Raw genomic sequence first — 6,000 nt, 5'->3', positions numbered from 1 at the left:
GTTCCTGAAGGTGCTGACTCTCACTGGGGTACAGTTCCTGAAGGTACTGACTCTCACTGTGGTACAGCTCCTGAAGGTGCTGATTCTCTCTGGGGTACAGTTCCTGAAGGTGCTGACTCTCACTGGGGTACAGTTCCTGAGGGTGCTGACTCTCACTGGGGTACAGTTCCTGAAGGTGCCGACTCTCACTGGGGTACAGTTCCTGAAGGTGCTGACTCTCACTGGGGTACAGTTCCTGAAGGTGCTGACTCCCACTGGGGTACAGTTGCTGAAGGTGCTGACTCTCACTGGGGTACAGTTCCTGAAGGTGCTGACTCTCACAGGGGTACAGTTCCTGAGGGTGCTGACTCTCACTGTGGTACAGTTCCTGAAGGTGCCGACTCTCACTGGGGTACAGTTCCTGAAGGTGCTGACTCTCACTGGGGTACAGTTCCTGAGGGTGCTGACTCTCACTGGGGTACAGTTCCTGAAGGTGCCGACTTTCACTGGGGTACAGTTCCTAAAGGTGCTGACTCTCACTGCGGTACAGTTCCTGAAGGTGTTGACTCTCGCTGGGCTACAGTTCCTGAATGTACGGACTCTCACTGGGGTACAGTTCCTGAAGTTGCTGACTCTCACTGGGGTACAGTTCCTGAAGGTGCTGACTCTCACTGGGGTACAGTTCCTGAAGGTGCTGACTCTCACTGGGGTACAGTTCCTGAAGGTGCTGACTCTCACTGGGCTACAGTTCCTGAAGGTGCTGACTCTCACTGGGGTACAGTTCCTGAAGGTGCTGACTCTCACTGGGGTACAGTTCCTGAAGGTGCTGACTCTGACTGGGGTGCTGTTCCTGAAGGTGCTGACTCTCTCTGGGGTACAGTTCCTGAACGTGCGGATTCTCGCTGGGGTACAGTTCCTGAAGGTGCGGATTCTCACTGGGGTACAGTTCCTGAAGGTGCGGATTCTCACTGGGGTACAGTTCCTGAAGGTGCTGACTCTCACTGGGGTACAGTTCCTGAAGGTGCTGACTCTCACTGGGGTACAGTTCCTGAAGGTGCAGATTCTCGCTGGGGTACAGTTCCTGAAGGTGCTGACTCTCACTGGGGTACAGTTCCTGAATGTGCGGATTCTCGCTGGGGTACAGTTCCTGAAGGTGCTGACTCTCACTGGGGTACAGTTCCTGAAGGTGCTGACACTCACTGGGGTACAGTCCCTGAAGGTGCCGAATCTCACTGGGATACAGTTCCTGAAGGTGCTGACCCTCACTGGGATACAGTTCCTGACGGTGCTGACTCTCACTGGGATACAGTTCCTGAAGGTGCTGACACTCACTGGGGTACAATCCCTGAAGGTGCTGACTCTCACTGGGGTGCAGTTCCTGAAGGTGCTGACTCTCACTGGGGTACAGTTCCTGAAGGTACTGACTCTCACTGGGGTACAGTTACTGAAGGTGCTGACTCTCACAGGGGTACAGTTCCTGAAGGTGCCGACTCTCACTGGGGTACAGTTCCTGAAGGTGCTGACCCTCACTGGGGTACAGTTCCTGAAGGCGCTGACTCTCACTGGGATACAGTTCCTGAAGGTGCTGACACTCACTGGGGTACAGTCCCTGAAGGTGCCGACTCTCACTGGGGTACAGTTCCTGAAGGTGCTGACTCTCACTGGGGTACAGTTCCTGAAGGTGCTGACTCTCACTGAGGTACAGTTCCTGAAGGTGCTGACTCTCACTGGGGTACAGTTCCTGAAGGTGCTGACTCTCACAGGGGTACAGTTCCTGAGGGTGCTGACTCTCACTGCGGTACAGTTCCTGAAGGTGCCAACTCTCACTGGGGTGCAGTTCCTGAAGGTGCTGACTCTCACTGTTGTACAGTTCCTGAAGGTGCTGACTCTCACTGGGGTACAGTTCCTGAAGGTGCTGACTCTCACTGGGGTACAGTTCCTGAGGGTGCTGACTCTCACTGGGGTACAGTTCCTGAAGGTGCCGACTCTCACTGGGGTACAGTTACTGAAGGTGCTGACTCTCACTGGGGTACAGTTCCTGAAGGTGCGGATTCTCGCTGGGGTACAGTTCCTGAAGGTGCTGACTCTCAAAGGGGAACAGACCTGAAGGTGCGGATTCTCGCTGGGGGACAGTTCCTGAGGGTGCTGACTCTCACTGGGGTACAGTTCCTGAAGGTGCGAATTCTCGCTTGGGTACAGTTCCTGAAGGTGCTGACTCTCACTGGGGTACAGTTCCTGAAGGTGCTGACTCTCACTGGGGTACAGTTCCTGAAGGTGTCAACTCTCACTGGGATACAGTTCCTGAAGGTGCTGACTCTCACTGGGACACAGTTCCTGAAGGTGTCAACTCTCACTGGGATACAGTTCCTGAAGGTGCTGACTCTCACTGGGGTACAGCTCCTGAAGGTGCTGACTCTCACTGGGATACAGTTCCTGAAGGTGTTGACTCTCACTGGGATACAGTTGGTGAAGGTGTTGACTCTCACTGGGGTACAGTTCCTGAAGGTGCTGACTCTCACTGGGGTACAGTTCCTGAAGGTGCTGACTCTCACTGGGGTACAGTTCCTGACGGTGCTGACTCTCACTGGGGTACAGTTCTTGAAGGTGCTGACTCTCACTGGGGTACAGTTACTGAAGGTGCTGACTCTCACTGGGGTACAGTTCCTGAAGGTGCTGACTCTCTCTGGTGTACAGTTCCTGAAGGTGCTGACTCTCACTGGGGTACAGTTCCTGAAGGTGCCGACTCTCACTGGGGTACAGTTCGTGAAGGTGCTGACTCTCACTGGGGTACAGTTCCTAAAGGTGCTGACTCTCACTGGGGTACAGTTCCTAATGGTGCTGACTCTCACTGCGGTACAGTTCCTGAAGGTGTTGACTCTCGCTGGGCTACATTTCCTGAATGTACGGACTCTCACTGGGGTACAGTTCCTGAAGGTGCTGACTCTCACTGGGGTACAGTTCCTGAAGGTGCTGACTCTCACTGGGGTACAGTTTCTGAAGGTGCTGACTCTCACTGGGGTGCTGTTCCTGAAGGTGCTGACTCTCCCTGGGGTACAGTTCCTGAAGGTGCAGACTCTCACTGGGGTACAGTTCCTGAAGGTGCTGACTCTCACTGGGCTACAGTTCCTGAAGGTGCTGACTCTCACTGGGGTACAGTTCCTGAAGGTGCTGACTCTCACTGGGGTACAGTTGCTGAAGGTGCTGACTCTCACTGGGGTACAGTTCCTGAAGGTGCTGACTCTCACTGGGGTGCAGTTCCTGAAGGTGCTGACTCTCACTGGGGTACAGTTCCTGAAGGTGCTGACTCTCACTGGGGAACAGACCTGACGGTGCGGATTCTCGCTGGGGTACAGTTCCTGAAGGTGCTGACTCTCACTGGGGTACAGTTCCTGAAGGTGCGAATTCTCGCTTGGGTACAGTTCCTGAAGGTGCTGACTCTCACTGGGGTACAGTTCCTGATGGTGCTGACACTCACTGGGGTGCAGTTCATGAAGTTGCTGACTTTCACTGGGATACAGTTCCTGAAGGTGTTGACTCTCACTGGGGTACAGTTCCTGAAGGTGCTGACTGTCACTGGGACACAGTACCTGAAGGTGTCAACTCTCACTGGGATCCAGTTCCTGAAGGTGCTGGCTCTCACTGGGATACAGTTCCTGAAGGTGCTGACTCTCACTGGGATACTGTTCCTGAAGGTGTTGACTCTCACTGGGATACAGTTGCTGAAGGTGTTGACTCTCACTGGGGTACAGTTCCTGAAGGTGCTGACTCTCACTGGGGTACAGTTACTGAAGGTGCTGAATCTCACTGGGGTACAGTTCCTGAAGATGCTGCTTGTCACTGGGGTACAGTTCCTGAAGGTGCTGACTCTCACTGGGGTACAGTTCCTGAAGGTGCTGACTCTCACTGGGGTACAGTTCCTGAAGCTGCTGACTCTCTCTGGTGTACAGTTCCTGAAGGTGCTGACTCTCACTGGTGTACAGTTCCTGAAGGTGCCGACTCTCACTGGGGTGCAGTTCCTGAAGGTGCTGACTCACACTGGGGTACAGTTCCTAAATGTGCTGACTCTCACTGGGGTACAGTTCCTAAAGGTGCTGACTCTCACTGGAGCACAGTTCCTGAATGTACGGACTCTCACTGGGGTACAGTTCCTGAAGGTGCTGACTCTCTCTGGGGTACAGTTCCTGAAGGTGCTGACTCTCACTGAGGTACAGTTAGAGTCATAGAGTCATAGAGTTTTACAGCACAGAAAGAGGCCCTTCGGCCCATCGTGTCTGCGCTGCCCATCCATCCCTGTCCAGTCTCATCCCATTTTCCAGCATTTGGTCCATAGCCTTGTATGCAATGGCATTTCAAGTGCTCATCCAAATGCTTCTTGAATGTTGTGAGGGTTCCTGCCTCTACCACCCTTTCAGGCATTGAGTTCCACATTCCAACCACCCTCTGGGTGAAGAAGTTGCTCCTCAAATCCCCTCTAAATCTCCTGCCCCTTACCCTGAATCTATGCCCCCTTGTTATTGACCCCCCTACTAAGGGGAAAAGTTCCTCTTTATCTACCCTATCTATGCCCCTCATCATTTTGTACACCTCAATCAGGTCCCCCCTCAGCCTTCTTTGCTCCAAGGAAAACAACCCCAGCCTGTCCAGCCTCTCTTCATAGCTGAGGCGCTCCATCCCAGGTAACATCCTGGTGAATCTTCTCTGCACCCTCTCCAAAGCAATCACATCCTTCCTATAGTGAGGCGACCAGAACTGCACACAGTACTCCAGCTGTGGCCTCACCAGCGTTTTGTACAGCTCCATCATAACCTCCCTGCTCTTATATTCTATGCCTCGGCTAATGAAGGCAAGTATCCCATATGCCTTTTTAACCACCTTATCTACCTGTTCCGCTGCCTTCAGGGATCTATGTACATGTACACCAAGGTCCCTCTGACCCTCTGTACTTCCTAGGGTCCTACCACTCATTGTGTATTCCCTTGCCTTATTTGTCCGTCCAAAATGCATCACCTCGCACTTTTCTGGGTTAAATTCCATTTGCCACTTTTCCGCCCATCTGACCAACCCGTTTATATCGTCCTGTAGCCTGAGGCTTTCCTCCTCGCAATTTACCACCCCACCAATTTTCGTGTCATCTGCGAACTTACTGATCATACCTTTTACATTCTCATCCAAATCATTTATGTAGATCACAAACAACAAGGGACCCAGCACCGATCCCTGAGGTACCCCACTGGACACAGGCTTCCAGTCACAAAAGCAACCTTCGACCATCACCCTCTGCCTCCTGCCACTCAGCCAGTTGAGGATCCAACGCGCCAAGGCACCCTGGATCCCATGGGCTCTTACCTTCTTGACCAGTCTCCTATGCGGGACTTTGTCAAAAGCTTTACTGAAGTCCATGTAAACCACATCCACAGCATTTCCCTCATCCACCCCCCTAGTCACCCCCTCGAAAAATTCAATCAGATTTGTCAGACATGATTTACCCTTGACAAAGCCATGCTGACTATCCCCGATTAATCCTTGCCTCTCCAAGTGGAGACTAATTTTGTCCCTCAGAATTTTTTCCAATAATTTCCCTACCACAGATGTTAGGCTCACTGGCCTGTAATTCCCTGGTTTATCCCTGCTACCCTTCTTGAATAATGGTACTACGTTAGCTGTTCTCCAGTCCTCTGGTACATCCCCTGTGGCCAGAGAGGTTCTGAAAATTTGTGTCAGAGCCCCTGCAATCTCCTCCTTTGCCTCCCACAGCAGCCTGGGATACATCTCGTCCGGGCCTGGGGATTTATCCACTTTTTGACCTGCTAAAACCGCTAGCACCTCCTCCCTCTCGATGCTAATATGTTCAAGTATGTCACAGTCCCCTTGCCCGATTTCTATGTCTGCATCGTCTTTCTCCATAGTGAACACAGATGCAAAAAATTCATTTAAAACCCCGCCTACCTCATCTGGTTCTACACACAGATTGCCACTTTGGTCCCTAATGGGCCCTACCCTTTCCCTGGTTATCCTCTTGCC

This window comes from Somniosus microcephalus, chromosome 14 (assembly GCF_052327205.1).
Source record: "Somniosus microcephalus isolate GS21.2 chromosome 14, FLI_Smic_1.0, whole genome shotgun sequence".
Classification (NCBI taxonomy): domain Eukaryota; kingdom Metazoa; phylum Chordata; class Chondrichthyes; order Squaliformes; family Somniosidae; genus Somniosus; species Somniosus microcephalus.
The sequence above is the reverse complement of the archived record's forward strand: the minus strand, read 5'-3'. Positions refer to the sequence as shown.